The sequence below is a fragment of the Symphalangus syndactylus genome, chromosome 13, assembly GCF_028878055.3.
Source record: "Symphalangus syndactylus isolate Jambi chromosome 13, NHGRI_mSymSyn1-v2.1_pri, whole genome shotgun sequence".
In the NCBI taxonomy this organism is placed as follows: domain Eukaryota; kingdom Metazoa; phylum Chordata; class Mammalia; order Primates; family Hylobatidae; genus Symphalangus; species Symphalangus syndactylus.
The window spans coordinates 49,152,183-49,172,044 of record NC_072435.2 but is presented as its reverse complement, the minus strand read 5'-3'; the positions used below and the strand labels follow the sequence as shown (position 1 = coordinate 49,172,044).

At 40.1% G+C, this 19,862-nt stretch overlaps 2 protein-coding genes and 1 pseudogene across 3 annotated transcripts in view; 2 read left to right on the top strand and 1 right to left on the bottom strand.

Moving 5' to 3' along the window:
• LOC129459812 (zinc finger protein 724) overlaps positions 1-19,862 on the top strand; it is a 283,659-nt gene that overhangs the window by 81,345 nt on the left and 182,452 nt on the right.
• The window catches only part of LOC129459813 (putative zinc finger protein 730), a 45,088-nt gene that overhangs the window by 17,229 nt on the left and 7,997 nt on the right, over positions 1-19,862 (bottom strand). The window lies entirely within an intron of this gene.
• On the top strand, positions 10,818-12,050 carry LOC129459816 (sorting nexin-6-like; annotated as a pseudogene).

Sequence of the window (19,862 nt, the reverse complement as noted above, 5' to 3'; positions counted from 1 at the left end):
AAACATAGTTACAACAAACTCATTTAAGAGGAAAAGCACAAGTAGAGAATTAAAGTTTTGCAAGTACTAAAGGCATGGCATTCTAGCAGGCAGAGTGGACACAACTCTTACTCTGAGGCATGTTTAGCTGAAGAAAAGCCATTTTTTCTCTTCTCGTCTTTCTCTGGAATTTCTTCTCAGATGAGATTTTTGAAACAAATTATATCTGCATCTGGGGAATATGCCTTGAAAGATGTAAGCACCACATCTTTACCTGCTACCACCACACTCATAGGCAGAAGGACCAATACAGAAAAACTCTACCCATTTCTGTCCTTTATAACAGAAGAGATTCAGGAAAAATAAGCTGCTCCACAGATGTAAAAATATGTTTCTCCTTTCCTGTCCTCAGGTGCCCTCCTCTGCCATAGACACCAGCAATTTCTGCTACAGTAATAAAAATGTGGGACACACTGCCCTGTTCCTATGAAACCCAAACAGAACAGGTTCTGGGACCACCCTTTAGTGCAAAGATGAGACTTAACTATCATAAATGTATCTTGAACCCTCATACTTGATTCTGGCCTCAACTTAGAGTCACATGATTCTAACTAGAAGCCTGGGCTTATAACCATTTAACTAAGCATTGCCTCTCCAGCTTTAACAAGCTTATAAATCACTTGGTAGTTTTGGCCCTAGTCTATGAAATGTGATTCTGCAGGTTTTGAAAGGATACATGAATGGGTGTTATAAACAAGTTTCCTATCAATGCTGATGTTTCTCCACCTGGGGTCACTATTAGCATCAGTTAGAGCAAGCAGGCACAGCACAGAGTTCCTTACACTCAGCACTCTTGTGACAATATAAATACTTTTGGTACAAATAAGTACAACCAATCTCTACCTTAAAGTATTATAATTTTGCTGGCTTTTTTTAAGTTTACAGAAGAAACAGAAAGCAACAATGTTTTCTGTTTGTTTTTTTGTTTTTGTATTTAGAAAGCAACAATGTTTAAATCTGGGTTTAGAAAACAACATGTACGAAGATGGCCGAATAGGAACAGTTACAGTCTATAGCTCCCAGTGTGAGTGACGCAGAAGACGGGAGATTTCTGCATTTCCAACTGAGGTACTGGGTTCATCTCACTGGGGAGTGTTGGAAAGTGGGTGCAGGACAGTGGGTGCAGTGCACTGAGCATAAGCTGAAGCAGGGTGAGGCATTGCCTCATCCAGTAAATGCAAGGGGTCAAGGAATTCCCTTTCCTAGTCAAAGAAAGGGGTGACAGACTGCACCTGGAAATCAGGTCACTCCCACCCTAATACTGTGCTTTTCCAATGGTCTTAGCAAACAGCACACCAGGAGATTATATCCGACGCCTGGCTCGGAGGGTTCCTAGGTCCACAGAGCCCCTCGCTCATTGCTAGCACAGCAGTCTGAGATCAAACTGCAAGGCGGCAGTGAGGCTGGGGGAGGGGCGCCCACCATTGCTGAGGCTTGAGTAGGTAAACAAAGCCACTGGGAAGCTGGAACTGGGTGGAGCCCACTGCAGCTCAAGGAGGCCTGCCTGGCTCTGTAGACATCACCTCTGGGGGCAGGGCATTGCCAAACAAAAGGCAGCAGAATCCTCTGCAGACACATGTCACTGTCCAACAGCTTTGAAGACAGTAGTGGTTCTCCCAGCACACAGCTGGAGATCTGAGAACGGACAGACTGCCTCCTCAAGTGGGTTCCTGACCCCTGAGTAGCCTAACTGGGAGGCAGCCCCCAGAAGGGGCAGACTGACACCTCACACAGCTGGGTACTCCTCTGAGACAAAACTTCCAGAGGAACGATCAGACAGCAACATTTGCTGTTCACCAATATCTGCTGTTCTGCAGCCTCTGCTGCTGATATCCAGGCAAACAGGGTCTGGAGTGGACCTCCAGAAAACTCCAACAGACCTGCAACTGAGGGTCCTGACTGTTAGAAGGAAAACTAACAAACAGAAAGGACATCCACACCAAAAACCCATCTGTACGTCCCCATCATCAAAGACCAAAGGTAGATAAAACCACAAAGATGGGGAAAAAGCAGAGCAGAAAAACTGGAAACTCTAAAAATCAGAGCGCCTCTCCTCTTTCAAAGGAACGCAGCTCCTCATCAGCAATGGAACAAAGCTGGACAGAGAATGACTTTGACGAGTTGAGAGAAGAAGGCTTCAGACGATCAAACTACTCCGAGCTGAAGGAGGAAGTTTGAACCCATGGCAAAGAAGTTAAAAACCTTGAAAAAACATTAGACGAATGGCTAACTAGAATAACCAATGCAGAGAAGTCCTTAAAGGACCCGATGGAGCTGAAAACCAAGGCATGAGAACTATATGACGAATGCACAAGCCTCAGTAGCCAATTTGATCAATTGGAAGAAAGGGTATCAGCGATGGAAGATCAAATGAATGAAATGAAGCAAGAAGAGAAGTTTAGAGAAAAAAGAATAAAAAGAAATGAACAAAGCCTCCAAGAAATATGGGACTATGTGAAAAGACCAAATCTATGTCTGATTGGTGTACCTGAAAGTGATGGGGAGAATGGAACCAAGTTGGAAAACACTCTGCAGGATATTATCCAGGAGAACTTCCCCAATCTAGCAAGGCAGGCCAACATTCAAATTCAGGAAATACAGAGAACGCCACAAAGATAGTCCTCGAGAAGAGCAACTCCAAGACACATAATTGTCAGATTCACCAAAGTTGAAATGAAGGAAAAAATGTTAAGGGCAGCCAGAGAGAAAGGTCAGGTTACCCACAAAGGGAAGCTCACCAGACTAACAGCTGATCTCTCTGCAGAAACTCTACAAGGCAGAAGAGAGTGGGGGCCAATATTCAACATTCTTAAAGAAAAGAATTTTCAACCCAGAATTTCATATCCAGCCAAACTAAGATTCATAAGTGAAGGAGAAATAAAATACTTTACAGACAAGCAAATGCTGAGAGATTTTGTCACTACCAGCCCTGCCCTACAAGAGCTCCTGAAGGAAGCACTAAACATGGAAAGGAATAACCGGTACCAGCCACTGCAAAAACATGCCAAATTGTAAAGACTATCAAGGCTAGGAAGAAACTGCATCAACTAACGAGCAAAATAACCAGCTAAAATCATAATGACAGGATCAAATTCACACATAACAATATTAACCTTAAATGTAAATGGGCTAAATGCTCCAATTAAAAGACACAGACTGGCAAATTGGATAAAAAGTCAAGATCCATCAGTGTGCTGTATTCTGGAAACCCACCTCACGTGCAGAGACACACATAGGCTCAAAATAAAGGGATGGAGGAAGATCTACCAAGCAAATGGAAAACAAAAAAAGGCAAGGGTTGCAATCCTAGTCTCTGATAAAACAGAATTTAAACCAACAAAGATCAAAAGAGACAAAGAAGGCCATTACATAATGGTAAAGGGATCAATTCAACAAGAAGAGCTAACTATGCTAGATATATATGCACCCAACACAGGAGCACCCAGATTCATAAAGCAAGTCCTTAGAGACCTAGAAGAAGACTTAGACTCCCACACAATAATAATGGGAGACTTTAACACCTCACTGTCAACATTAGACAGATCAATGAGACAGAAAGTTAACAAGGATATCCAGGAATTGAACTCAGCTCTGCACCAAGCAGACCTAATAGACATCTACAGAACTCTCCACCCCAAATCAACAGAATATACATTCTTCTCAGCACCACACCACACTTATTCAAAAATTGACCACATAGTTGGAAGTAAAGCACTCCTCAGCAAATGCAAAAGAACAGAAATTATAACAAACTCTCTCTCAGACCACAGTGCAATCAAATTAGAACTCAGGATTAAGAAACTCACTCATAACTGCTCCACTACATGGAAATTGAAAAACCTGCTCCTGAATGACTACTGGGTACATAATGAAAAGAAGGCAGAAATAAAGATGGTCTTTGAAACCAACGAGAACAAAGACACAATATACCAGGATCTCTAGGACACATTCAAAGCAGTGTGTACAGGGAAATTTATAGCATTAATTGCCCACAAGAGAAAGCAGGACAGATCCAAAATTGACACCCTAACATCACAATTAAAAGAGCTACAGAAGCAAGAGCAAACACATTCAAAAGCTAGCAGAAGGCAAGAAATAACTAAGATCAGAGCAGAACTGAAGGAAATAGAGATATAAAAAACTCTTCAAAAAAATCAATGAATCCAGGAGCTGGTTTTTTGAAAAGATCAACAAAATTGATAGACCGCTAGCAAGATTAATAAAGAAGAAAAGAGAGAAGAATCAAATAGATGAAATAAAAAATGATAAAGGGGATATCACCACCGATCCCACAGAAATACAAACTACCATCAGAGAATACTATAAACACCTCTATGCAAATAAACTAGAAAATCTAGAAGAAATGGACAAATTCCTCAACAAATACACCCTCCCAAGACTAAACCAGGAAGAAGTTGAACCTCTAAATAGACCAATAACAGGCTCTGAAACTGAGGCAATAATTAATAGCTTACCAAGCAAAAAGAGTCCAGGACCTGACAGATTCACAGCCGAATTCTACCAGAGGTACAAGGAGGAGCTGGTACCACTCCTTCTGAAACTATTCCAATCAACAGAAAAAGAGGGAATCCTCCCTAACACATTTTATGAGGCCAGCATCATCCTGATACCAAGGCCTGGCAGAGACACAACAAAAAAAGAGAATTTTAGACCAATATCCCTGATGAACATCGATGCAAAAATCCCCAATAAAATACTGGCAAACCAAATCCAGCAGCACATCAAAAAGCTTATACACCATGATCAAGTGGGCTTCATCCCTGGGATGCAAGGCTGGTTCAACATACACAAACCAATAAACGTAATCCAGCATATAAACAGAATCAACAACAAAAACGACATGATCATCTCAATAGATGCAGAAAAGGCCTTTGACAAAATTCAACAACCGTCATGCTAAAAACTCTCAATAAATTAGGCATTGATGGGATGTATCACAAAACAATAAGAGCTATCTATGACAAACCCACAGCCAATATCATACTGAATGGGCAAAAACTGGAAGCATTCCCTTTGAAAACTGGCACAAGACAGGGATGTCCTCTCTCACCACTCCTATTCAACATAGCGTTGAAAGTTCTGGCTAGGGCAATCAGGCAGGAGAAGGAAATAAAGGGTATTCAATTAGGAAAAGAAGAAGTCAAATTGTCCCTGTTTGCAGATGACATGATTTTATATCTAGAAAACCCCATCGTCTCAGCCCAAAATCTCCTTAAGCTGATAGGCAACTTCAGCAAAGTCTCAGGATATAAAATCGATGTGCAAAAATCACAAGCATTCTTATACACCAATAACAGACAGACAGCCAAATCATGAGTGAACTCCCATTCACAATTGCTTCAAAGAGAATAAAATACCTAGGAATCCAACTTACAAGGGATGTGAAGGACCTCTTCAAGGAGAACTACAAACCACTGCTCAATGAAATAAAAGAGGATACAAACAAATGGAAGAACATTCCATGCTCATGGATAGGAAGACTCAATACCATGAAAATGGCCATACTGCCCAAGGTAATCTATAGATTCAATGCCATCCCCATCAAGCTACCAATGACTTTCTTCACAGAACTGGAAAAAACTACTTTAAAGTTCATATGGAACCAAAAAAGAGCCCTCATCACCAAGTCAATCCTAAGCCAAAAGAACAAAGCTGGAGGCATCACACTACCTGACTTCAAACTATACTACAAGGCTACAGTAACCAAAACAGCATGGTACTGGTACCAAAACAGAGTTACAGACCAATGGAACAGAACAGAGCCCTCAGAAATAATGCCACATATCTACAACCATCTGATCTTTGACAAACCTGACAAAAACAAGAAATGGGGAAACGATTCCCTATTTAATAAATAGTGCTGGGAAAACTGGCTAGCCATATGTAGAAAGCTGAAACTGGATCCCTTACTTACACCATATACAAAAATTAATTCAAGATGGATTAAAGACTTAAATGCTGGACCTAAAACCATAAAAACCCTAGAAGAAAACCTAGGCAATACCATTCAGGACGTAGGCGTGGGCAAGGACTTCATGTCTAAAACACCAAAAGCAATGGCAACAAAAGCCAAAATGGACAAATGGGATCTAATTAAACTAAAGAGCTTCTGCACAGCAAAAGAAACTACCATCAGAGTGAACAGGCAACCTACAGAATGGGAAAAAAATTTTTACAATCTACTCATCTGACAAAGGGCTAATATCCAGAATCTACAATGAACTCAAACAAATTTACAAGAAAAAAACAAACAACCCCATCAAAATGTGGGCAAAGGATATGAACAGACACTTCTCAAAAGAAGACATTTATGCAGCCAAAAGACACGTGAAAAAATGCTCGTCATCACTGGCCATCAGAGAAATGCAAATCAAAACCACGATAAGATACCATCTCACACCAGCTACAATAGTGATCATTAAAAAGTCAGGAAACAACAGGTGGTGGAGAGGATGTGGAGAAATAGGAACACTTTTACACTGTTGGTGGGACTGTAAACTAGTTCAACCATTGTGGAAGTCAGTGTGGCGATTCCTCAGGGATCTAGAACTAGAATTACCATTTGACTCAGCCATCCCATTACTAGGTATATACCTAAAGGATTATAAATCATGCTGCTATAAAGACACATGCATACGTATGTTTATTGCGGCACTATTCACAATAGCAAAGACTTGAAACCAACCCAAATGTCCAACAATGATAGACTGGATTAAGAAAATGTGGCACATACACACCATGGAATACCATGCAGCCATAAAAATGATGAGTTCATATCCTTTGTAGGGACATGGATGAAGCTGGAAACCATCATTCTCAGCAAACTATTGCAAGGACAAAAAACCAAACACTGCATGTTCTCACTCATAGGTGGGAATTGAATAATGAGAACACATGAACACAGGAAGGGGAACATCACACACTGGGGCCTGTTGTGGGGTGGGGAGGGGGGAGGGATAGCATTTGGAGATATACCTAACGTGAAATGACAAATTACTGGGTGCAGCACACCAACATGGCACATGTATACATATGTAACTAACCTGCACATTGTGCACATGTACCCTAAAACTTAAAGTATAATTAAAAAAAAAAGAAAGAAAACAATATGTACACATGTAGTAATGCAATGTTTATTATTCAGGTACTACATGCTCAATAAGATGCTACAGGGCACTGCGATAGCACATTACAGGATTTAATCTTAATAACAGCCTGTGTGTTGATACTAAGTGTTCAATAATTCCCAGTATTTAGAAAAATGATCCATATATTTTTCTGTTTCTCTGTCATCGACCTTTTAAAAAAATGTGTAGAATAAAAGCTAAACATAAACAGATGAGAGGAATAGAGAAATGAAGAGTTTAATATAATTTACAGGAATTTTTATTGTTTTTATATTTACTTCTTATGGCTTGGGGAGCAACTACTAGATCTGCAGGAATGGAAAACAAGTTGCTAAATATGATGCCTCTGCAAGCACTGGTTATAATAATTTTAAAAAGACCCTAAAATTCATACTTTATATTTCTCATTTATCTGCTTTTCTGTTTCAGAAAATTGTGAGCACCAGCTCTAAAAATGGAAGAGGATTCATCACCCAAAACTGATCTTTTCTAATCAGTTCTGTGAGATGAGACTCCAGGGTAGGGCCAGACCTAGATAAGGCCTTCAAAAAAGGGGTAAATCTGAGCAGAACTGTGGCAGGGAGTGGACCCTAGCTCAAATTTGGTTCTGTATGCCAGTGGGGGTATTTCCAGTTTTGTTTTTCCTCAGCTTACCTAAGAGAAATTTAAATCTCAGAGTTTGTGTAACTTAAAACTTTTATAGCCACTTCCCTGTTAATTTTATATCATATACTAATAAGCCATTTAAACAAATCACTTAAGATTTCCTAGGATAATTTTATTAAAAGATGAATATGTATTTTTAGTAAGGTAAAAGAAATACAAATAATAATAACAACCCTTCTGTTCATAAATATTTCTTCAGGTGAAAAGACCAAAATTCACAAGAATGTAAAGAACATGGCCGAAATAAAGCCCAAGGTTTTTATTGCACACATTTATTTACCTACCATATGATGCATAATTCAACCTTTTATTCAGTTGCTAGTTTTATTAGTCTGTTCTCACGCTGCTGATAAAGACATACCCGAGACTGGGAAGAGAAAGAGATTTAACGGACTTACAGTCCTATGTGGCTGGGGAGGCCTCACAATCATGGCAAAAGACAAGGAGAAGCAAGTCACATTTTATATATATAGTGGCAGGCAAAGAGAGAGCTTGTGCAGGAAAACTCCCATTTTTACAACCATCATATATTCTGAAATTCATTCACTATCACGAGAACAGTGCAGGGAAGACCCACTCCCATAATTGAGTCATCTCTCACCGTGTTTTTCCCATGACTTGTGAGAATTACCATTCAAGATGAGATCTGGGTGGGGACACGGAAAAACCATAACATTCCACCCCTGGCCCTTCCCAAATCTAATGTCTTTACACTGCAAAACCAATCATACCTTCCCAACAGTCCCCCAAAGTCCTTTTTTTTTTTTTGAGGTGGAGTCTCGCTCCAGCACCCAGGCTGGAGTGCAGTGGCACGATCTTGGCTCACTGCAAGCTCCGCCTCCCAGGTTCATGCCATTCTCCTGCCTCAGCCTCCTGAGTAGCTGGGACTACAGGCACCTGCCACCACGCCCGGCTAATTTTTTTTGTATTTTTAGCAGAGACAGGGTTTCACTGTGTTAGCCAGGATGGTCTCGATCTCCTGACCTCGTGATCCACCCGTCTCGGCCTCCCAAAGTGCTGGGATTACAAGCATGAGCCACCACGCCCAGCCCAAAGTCTTAACTCATTTCAGCATCAACTCAAAAGTCCACAATTCAACGTCTTATCTGAAACAAGGCAAGTCCCTTCTGCCTATGAGCCTGTATAATTAAAAGCAAGTGAGTTACTTCCGTGATATAATGGTGGTACAAGCATTGGGTAAATACAGTCATTCCATAAGGGAGAAATTGGCCAAAACAAAGGGGATACTGGCCCCATGCAAGTCCAAAATCAAGCAGGGCAGTCAAATCTTAAAGCTCCAAAATGATCTCCTTTGACTCCACGTCCCGCATTGGGTCATGCTGATGCAAAAGGTGGGTTCCCATCGTCTTGAGCAGCTCCACCTCTGTGGCTCTGCAGGGTACAGCCTCCCTCCTGGCTGCCTTCATGGGCTGGTGTTTAGTGTCTGTGGCTTCTCTGGGCACATGGTGCAAGCTGTCAGTGGATCTACCATTCTGGAATCTGGAGGACAATGGCCCTCTTCTCACAGCCCCACTAGGAGGTGCCCCAGTAAGGACTCTGTGTGGGGGCTCCAATCCCACATTTTTTCTGTACTGCCCTAGCAGGTATTCTTCATGAGGGCTTCACCCCTGCAGCAAACTTCTGCCTGGCCATCCAGGGGTTTCCATATATCTCTGAAATCTAGGTGGAGGGTGCCAAACCTCAATTCTTGACTTCCATGAACCTGCAGGCTCAACACCATATGGAAGCTGCCAAGGCTTGGGGCTTCCACCCTCTGAAGCAACAACCTGAGCTCTACCTTGGCCCCTTTTAGCCATGACTGTAGTGGCTGGAATACAGGATACCAAGTCCCTAGGCTTCACACAGCAGGGGAGCCCCTGGGCCCGATCCACAAAGCCATCTTTTTCTTTTAGACCTCTGGGCCTGTGATGGAAGGTGCTGAGGAGAAGACCTCTGTCATGACCTGGGGACATTTTTCCCATAGCTGGCTTAAATTTCTCCTGAAAATATGAGGTTTTCTATTCTATTGCATTGTCAGGCTGCAAATTTCCCAAACTTTTATGCTCTGTTTCCATTTAAAACTGAATGCCTTTAACAGAACCCAAGTAATCTCTTGAATGCTTTGCTGCTTATAAATTTAATTTTTTTTTAAATTTTGCTGTCAGTAAGTCTATTTTCTTCATCTGAAAAATCCTCATTGAAAATTGTTTGGTTTAGCTCTCAGAAGCCCACTCCTGAGCTCTGAGGAAGCTTGCCTTCTTTTGAGCTACTCGATCTGAGCGAGGGACATTTTGGGATGGTTCCACTTCCCTTTAACTTTTTTCTTGGACTTCTTCTCACAGACTGGATTCTCTCACATAGCAGCATGAGCTTTCTTATACATCTCCTTCATGTCTGGAGTTTACGTTTTTGTTTATGTAGTGAGAGAACTGTTTCCTGTAAGCATCTTCATCTTCCTTCGTTAAGTAGTGCATGTAATCTGCAACATTCTGGCCTATGATGTGCTTCTGGTATACTACTGCATTAAATTCCTTGCTTTCAGAATCATAACCAGGGAACTGTTTGGTACTGTGAGGGACAGACAAGCCTCCATCTACTGCTCTCTTCAGGGAACCAAAAACTTTATTGCCAGTGGTAGTTCTGGCAAGGCCTACATCCAAATAGCAGGTAAAGGCACTTGGCTGACCATCAGTGCTTTCCATATTGTATTCATTGCCAGTCACCTCCACTTGGCCTTCACAGATCTTGTCCATGCCATAGGTCAAAGATCTTGACCTACTGAGGAGCCTGCAGGCCAGCAGGCCAGTACAATATGCTGCAGTGTAATTGGTTAGGCCAACCTTCACATCACATTTTGGCAGTTTACGTGCATATGCTGTGCGTACTATCACGTCCTCTTCTATACGGGTATAAGCAATCTGACAATATCTCTGTTTGTTACACAAACTGTCATCCTGGGGAGCAGCCATGATGGAAGACCTGGACGATGGCCTTGACTTCCTCTCAGGAAGACAACCGTGGACTTAAAGCAATAAATGTGGATCTTCAAAGTGATCCTGCTCTGCAGGTGGACATTTCTGATGCTCTTAGTGAGTGGGATAAAGTAAAATTCACTGTTCACACACAGAGTTTATTGCCAAATTTTAAACAAAATGAGTTTTCTGTTGTTCAGCAACACGAGCAATTTATCTGGCTTCATGATTCCTTTGTTAAAAATGAAGACTATGCAGGTTACATCATTCCACCAGCACCACCAAGACCTGATTTTGATACTTCAAGGGAAAAAGTACAGAAGCTTGGAGAAGGAGAAGGGTCAATGACAAAGGAAGAATTCACAAAGATGAAACAGGAACTGGAAGCTGAATATTTCAGAATATTCAAGAAGACAGTTGCGATGCATGAAGTGTTCCTATGTCATGTGACAGCACATCCTATTTTGAGAAAATATTTAAATTTCCATGTCTTCTTGGAATATAGTCAAGATTTGAGTGTGCAAGGAAAAATAAAAAGAGAAACTTGAAGATTTCTTTGAAAACATGGTAAAATCAGCAGATGGAGTAATTGTTTCAGGAGTAACGGATGTAGATAATTTCTTTCAGCATGAACAAACATTTCTTTTAGAATATCATAACCGAGTTAAGGATGCATCTGCTAACTCTGATAGAATGACAAGATCCCACAAAAGATGATTACAATAGAATTGGTTCTTCATTATATGCTTTAGGAACTCAGGATTCAGATATATGCAAGTTTTTTCTCAAAGTTTCAGAAGTGTTTGATAAAACAAGAAAAATAGAAGCATGAGTGTCTGCTGATGAGGACCTCAAACTTTCTGACCCTTAAAAATATTACTTAAGAGAAACTCAAGCTGCTAAGGATCTCCTGTATTGAACTTCTAGGTCACTAGTGGATTATGAAAATGCTAATGAAGCACTGGATAAAGAAAGAGCAAAAAATAAAGATGTTCTGCTGGCTAAAACTTCCCAACAATTATGTAGTCAGAAATTTGAAAAAAAAAAAAAAAAATCTCAGTCTGCAAAACAGTTCTTGTTCTTGCTTTTATAGATTTTAAGACAAGAAGCATTGCTGCATTCAGAAAAAAAATTGGTGGAACTGGCAGAGTTAGAACTGAAGCACGCAAAGGTTAACCTACAGTTGCTGCCAAACTGCCTGGCAGTGCTAAACGGAGACACATAAGCCACATTCCGCCTTCCTGTTGAAAAGGGTTGACTTCCTTCAAATTTTATTTTTGTTTTCTTAATGATGCTAAGCATTTATTCTCACTGGAAACAAACAAAAAACAGCTGACAAAATGGATCTACTCTTTTTCTGAGAAGCATGGAGCAGCGCCATGTACAGGCGATGTGGTGTAATGCCGCACTGTGTTCCCCAAGACAGTGGTCCATTATTGTGCACTCATCATACTCAGAAGTCCAAATTTTATTCTTCTTTAAAGTAGCCTCTATAACTGCATTTATTTTATAAATAGTATTCCTTATGGATGCCAATCTTATTTACCTTTAAATAATTTCTGAAGTTTAACCTTTTCAGAATGCATTGTTCAAACAAGATAAAGATTGCCTTTATTACATTTTTTAAAATTTTGTTTTTAAAAAAGCATTACATACCACCTTAGTTCATTCATGTACCCTGGTAAAGCATCTTAATCAGATGTATTTTTAACTACTGAATATTTCTTAGAAGTTTTGGGACAGATTTTATGTAATCTTTACGATTTCTGAAGAAAAGCAAATACATTAGTATGTTTGCCTTAAACTTGTAGACTAAACCAATTATTGTAAAATAAACAGCAATAACAGTGAGAGTTTTTAACTCTGTGATCCTTGTATCACTCTTTAACATTTGGAGTAGCTATAATAAATCTACTCCTGTATTATGCTTTAAAAAACCCAACTAACAAAAAAACTATCATCCTGTATTTGGGTGTGTTGTATTTGTTTTTATCCTGTATCAACAAGCATTTCCAAGAATAGTAATTAGCTTTACCCTCTTGTCCTCTAAATTTCACTTGGTATCTCTTAAAATAGGCATTATTTTTTAACAACTTTAACAAAACCTATACTGCAGAACAGAGACTGGCATCCACGGCTCAACAGAGACCTGCCTTGCTTAGAAATTTCTTCTGCCAGATAACCTAAATCATCTCTCTCAAGTTCAAAGTTTCACAAATCTCTAGGGAAGGGGCAACATAACACCAGTCTCTTCGCTAAAACACCAGAAAAGTCACCTTTGCTCCAGTTCTCAGCAAGTTCCTCATGTCCATCTGAGACCATTTCAGCCTGGATTTTATTTTCCATATTATCAACAGCATTTTGGTCAAAGCCATTCAACAAGTCTCTAGGGAGTTCCACATTTTCCCACATTTTCCTGTCTTCTGAGACCTCCAAACTGCTCCAACCTTTGCCTGTTACCCATTTCCAAAGTCACATGCACATTTTCAGGTATCTTTTCATCAATGCCCCACCCTACTGGTAACAATTTTTTGTATTAGTCTGTTCTCACACTGCTGATAAAAACACACCAGAGACTGGGAAGAAAAAGAGATTTAATGGACTTAACAATACCACATGGCTGGGGAGGCGTCACAGTCATGGCAGAAGGCAAGGAGAAGCAAGTCATATCTTACATGGATGGTGGCAAGCAAAATGAGAGCTTGTGCAGGGAAACTCCCATTTTTAAAATCATCAGATCTTGTGAAACTCATTCACTATCATGAGAACAGTGCAGGAAAGACCTGCCCTCATAATTTAATCACCTCCCTCTGGGTTCCTACCACAACATGTAGAAACTGTGGGAGTTACAATTTAAGATGAGATTTGGGTGGTGACATAGGCAAGCCATATCACTAGTCTAGACTAAAAGTTTCTGTACGGTAAGAACCGTAACTGGTCTACGTATTTTTCTAATGATAATATGAAATGAAAGCAATCAGTTTATCTGTTTTAGTTTCTAGACCTCTTCCTTGTTTTTCACCCAAGTACAAGAAAACTGGGGAAACTATCCTCTAAGTACCAACCAAAATTATCTCTTGTATGAGGGAGGAACAAACACAGAATGACTTATTTCTTTTACACTGAGAAAGAAGTAGAATTAACCACTCTTGTCAGCCTGATAAAATTCTGCTCTGGATATTCTCAAATGTTTCAAAGATGGCTAGGTAATTGTGAGAGGGTTCCTAGTTACCCTGGGTTGATTGCCCAATGATAAGCCAGGCAGGAGAGACTCAGGCTGATTCTAACTAAAACATGGAACTGCTCTGGTGGAGCTCCAGAACCTGGATCACCTGTCCTGATTCTAGCTCTTGAGTAAGAGGAAGGACAAGAATACTCTACTCCAGTCTTGCATTTTACCGGTAGGTATAGTTGTGGTTATGGCTTTGGATACTTTGTAGGCTTGATCTTTCACTCCTAAGATGCTTGTTTACATTTACAGATTTGGCCATCAGATTCTATTTACTCTCGGAACCTCTCACAGAATGTAGAACATGTAGCACCCTGCTTGCATTCTCCTGATGGCCAGTATCCTCTCTTTACGCCTACCAACTTCCACTGAGACACAGCCCACAACACACTGCTCAAAGCTGCTGGCTCACATCTTACATGAACCCCAATGCCACAGCAGCACTCTAGGGTCACATCGGAGAGTGAAGCCTGCGCTGCAGGGAGAAGAGCCTACAGGCCTCCTGGGTAGAACTGCACCTTCACAATAATGAGAATGGGAGCAGTATTTCACCCTCAGTTTCTGTTTATAATGGTGACATAAAAAAAAATACTGCTAGATTTCCAGCATGAATCCAGATAAACTCCAAGAATTCTCCCTATGACAACCCACCTCATTCACAAAGACCATGGGATACTAATAGGGCTTCTGAAACAGAAACCCAAAGCATTGGAGAGAAAAACAGCTCTCAATCTGAGCAAGATTATATTGAAAGAAAAAATAAGTTAAAAGAATCTTAAGAAAAAAGTCAGATTAGATGTAAGACTGATCAACTTGGCCAGAAGATAGTCCCCCAAAAGGAATTTTTCTTGAAACACTCAAAATGCACAGCTACTCTCAGCATGTCAGCATGAGAAACATGAGCATTATGAAAAAAAAGGTATGTTCTCAGCAGAATTTTATAAGGTTTCTTTTTTCTTTTTTTTTGAGACGGAGTCTTGAAGTCTCGCTGTGTTGCCCAGGCTGGAGTGCAGTGGCACGATCTCGGCTCACTGCAAGCTCCACCTCCTGGGTTCACACCATTCTCCTGCCTCAGCCTCCTGAGTAGCTGGGACTACAGGCGCCCATCACCACGCCCGGCTAATTTTTTGTAGTTTTCAGTAGAGATGGGGTTTCACCATGTTAGCCAGGATGGTCTTGATCTCCCGACCTCGTGATCCACCCACCTCAGCCTCCCAAAGTGCTGGGATTACACGCGTGAGCCACCGTGTCCAGCCTATAAGGTTTCTGTTTCATGTCTGCTGCTCTCCCATCTCCTAACCAGTGAATTGGGGATCTATATTGGAATAAATCTGACAATTTTCACCAGCACTTTTTGATGAAAAACTGCAATCTGACTTTGTTATACAATGGAATATACATGAGCTTGCAACATAGCTAACTGAAGAGCTATTATGGTTTTGGGTGGTCACATCGCCCGTCATGTTTATTTGTCCTGTAATAGCAGCATTCAAATTTAGTGAAATGAAAGACACTAAAACCATGCTTACCTGTAATTATCCCTATTGGATAAATTAATAAGCATGTCAAACTAATATCTACTGTAACAATTTTGTAGTGAATTTTCTTTGGATATTAGATATAAATATCTAAGTATAAATAATTTTATGTACTTGTCATAATGTATGTAGAACTTTAAAAATATCTATAACCATAATTCAGTTAAAGCACTTTATATTTCAAGAGTATAAATAACAATATTAAAATGACTACTTAAGGGATTTATTCAACTATTGTAGCCTTATATTCATAGTATTGTACAAAATGTTAATTTATGTGAATGCGAGTTGTCTACAAACACTACACCTAACTATACTAATTGTTCTGAAGTAACAGAAACCAAAGTCCACCTACAGATTCCACTATTTAGTGAATAAACTGAACTGTTCTTGCCTTTGCAGTGTAAGTACTTCAACCTGCAAATATGAGATAATTACCTTGGATAATCAGTTTTCTGTCAAAAAAATTTACTCAGTATCTTTTTTATTCTTTATCATTCTGTGTTGCTAAATTTAATCTTATCTTTGTGCTCAACTTTTGTGTGCTCTTAAAATAAGCTTTAAACGGCCGGGTGTGCTGGCTCAGGCTTGTAATCCCAGCACTTTGGGAGGCCAAGGTGGGCGGATCACCTGAGGTCAGGAGTTTGAGACTAGCCTGGCCAGTATGGCAAAACTCCGTCTCTACTAAAAATATAAAAAATTAGTCGAGGATGGTGGTGGGAGCCTGTAATCCCAGCTACTTGAATGTCTGAGGCAGGAAAATCACTTGAACTGGGAGGTGGAGGTTGCAGGGAGCCAAGATCGTGCCATTGTACTCCAGCCTGGGCGACAAGAGTGAAACTCTGTCTAAAAAAAAAAAAAAAGCTTTAAACAAATTTGTGTCTACTTTAAAAGACTAAAAATGAAAAGAAACAAAAACAACAAAAAAAAACCTTTGCCAAAGCAATGGTTCTGAGGTCCTAGATGAATACAATTCTGAGTCAGAAAGAATAACAAAAGGTTTATATAGCTGTTACTATGATTTACATATATTTCTAAAAAGCAGAGAAAACTATCTACGTGTAATCTAAATGTTTTAAAAAATAGAGAGATGAACAAAATATCCTCTCTTACTTTCAGGTAAGAGAATAAAGCCTCTTGGCCGGGCGCGGTGGCTCACGCTTGTAATCCCAGCACTTTGGGAGGCCGAGGCGGGCGGATCACGAGGTCAGGAGATCGAGACCATGGTGAAACCCTGTCTCTACGAAATGTATAAAAAAAAAAAAAATAAGCCGGGTGCGGTGGCGGGCGCCTGTAGTCCCAGCTACTCGGAGAGGCTGAGGCAGGAGAATGGCGTGAACCCGGGAGGCGGAGCTTGCAGTGAGCCGAGACTGCGCCACTGCACTCCAGCCTGGGCGACAGAGCAAGACTCCGTCTCAAAAAAAAAAAAAAAAAAAAAAAAAAAAAAAAAAAAAAAAAAAAAAAAGAGAATAAAGCCTCTTATCTTTAATTTATACTTTTTTCTACAACAGCTAAGTCTCTGGACATGTTCTTGAACACTGGACATCTGAATTTCAGTAGACACTGGATGCAGACATCTAAGCTGTAGCCTTGGGCATACTGTATGCACTTGAAAGAATGTTTATGAAAAAAAGCAGACAGAAAAAAATATGTTATTAAAAATCCATGCATGCACATGAATAAAACAAGTTCTGCCAGGCACGGCAGCTCACGCCTGTAATCTCAGCACTTTGGGAGGCTGAAGCAGGTGGATCACGAGGTCAGGAGTTCAAGACCAGCCTGACCAACATGGTGAAACGTGGTCTCTACTGAAAATACAAAAATTAGCCAGGCATAGTGGCACGCTCCTGTAATCCCAACTACTCAGGAGGCTGAAGCAGCAGGAGAATCTCTTGAACCTAGGAGCAGGAGGAGGTTGCAGTGAGCCGAGATCGTGCCACTACACTCTAGCCTGGGCAACAGAGCGAGACTCTGTCATACACACAAACACACACACACACACACACACACACACACACAAAGTTCTTAGAGAACTACAAAGAGACTTAGATTCTGACTCCTACAACACCCCACAGACACTATTAGACAGATCATTGAGGCAGAAAATTAACAAAGATATCGGAACTAAATGCTTGACCAAATAGTCCTAATAGACATCTACAACACTCTCCATCTGAAATCAACACAGTATACACTCTTCTCACCACCAAGTGTCAAATACTCTAAAATTGACCACACAATCAGAAATAAAACAATTATCAGCAAATTTAATAATCCCCAAATCATACCAAACACATTCTTAGGCCACAGCTTGATAAATATGTAATTCAACACAAAGAAAACTACTTGAAATTATACAATTACATGGAAATTAAAGAATCTGCATGTGAATGACTTTTGAATAAATAATGAAATTAAGGTAGAAATTAAGCAGTTTTTTGAAACAAATGGGAACAAAAATACAACATACTAGAATCTCTGCAACGTGGCTAAGACAGTGGTAAGAGGGAAATGTATAGCACTTTTTGATGCTCATATCAGAAAGTTAGAAAGAGGTCAATATAACAACCTAACATCATAAATAAAAGAATGAAAGAAGAAAATCCTAAGCTAGCAGAAGACAAGAAGATCGGAACTGATGGAGATTTAGACATGAAAAGTCATACAAATAAGAAATCTATTGAGTTAAATCTTTTGAAAAAGTTAATAAGATAAATAAACCACTAATAAGATTAGTGAAAAAAGAAGATCCAAATAAACACAATTAGAAATGATAAAAGGGACATTACCACTGACCCCACAAAAATATGAATAAGTACTGAAGTCTACTATAAACTTCTCTGTGCAAACTAGAAAATCTAGAAAAAAATGGATAAATTTCTGGAAAAATCCATCTTCCCATAACTGAACAAAAACAACAAAATGAATCAGTGAATAGACCAATAACAAGCTCCAAAATTGAAATAGTAGTAAACAGTCTACCAACCAAAAGAAAGCCCAGGACCAGCCGGGTGTGCTGGCTCATGCCTGTAATCCCAGCACTTTGGGAAGCCAAGGTGGGAGGATCACCTGAGGTTAGGAGTTCGAGACCAGCCTGGCCAACATGGTGAAATACTGTCTCTAGTACAAATACAAAAATTAGCTGGGCATGGTGGCACCCACCTGTAGTTCTGGCTACTCGGGAGGCTGAGGCAGGAGAACTGCTTGAACCTGGGAGGCAGAGGTTGCAGTGAGCCGAAATCCCACCACTGCATTTCAGCCTGGGCGACAGAGCGAGACTCTGTCTGGGAAAAAAAAAAAAAAGAAAGAAAGTCCAGGACCAGACAGATTCACAGCTGAATTCTAACAAATGTACAAAGAAAAACAAGTATTATATCTTATAAAACTATTTTTAAAAATTGAGAAGGGACTCCTCCCCAACTCATTATATAAAAGCAGCATCATTCTATTTATTTATTTATTTATTTATTTATTTATTTATTTATTTATTTTTGAGACGGAGTCTCATTCTGTCACCAGGCTGGAGTGCAGTGGCACAATCTTGGCTCACTGCAACCTCTGCCTCCTAGGTTCAAGAGATTCTCCTGCCTCAGCCTCCCGAGTAGCTGGGATTACAGGCGTGTACCACCACAGCCAGCTACTTTTTGTATTTTTAGTAGAGACAGGGTTTCACCATGTTGGCCAAGATTGTCTGCATCTCTTGACCTCCTGATCTACCCACCTCAGGCTCCCAAAGTGCTGAGATGGCGTGAGCCACCGCTCCTGGCAACAGCATCATTCTAATACCAAAATCTGGCAGAGATAAAACAAAAAAAGAAAACTTCAGACTAATATCCTTGATGAACATTGATGTAAAAATCTTCAACAAAATACTAGCAAACCAAATCCGGCAGCACATTAAAAAGCTAATCCACTATGATCAAGTAGGTTATATCCCTGGGATGCAAGGTTTGCTCAACATATACAAATCAATATGTGTGATTAATCAGATAAACAAACTACAGATAAAAACCACAAAATTATTTCGATACAGAAAAATTTTTCAATAAAAGTTAATATCCTTCATGTTTAAAACCCTCAACAAACTTGGCATTGAAGGCAAATAGTTCAAAATAATGAGTTATCTATGACAAACCCACAGCCAACATACTGAATGGACACAAGCTGGAAGCATTCCTTTTTGAAAACTGGCACAAGAAGAATGCCTTCTCTCACCCCTATTATTCAACATAAAATTGGAAATCCTGGCCAGAGCATTCAGGCAAGAGAA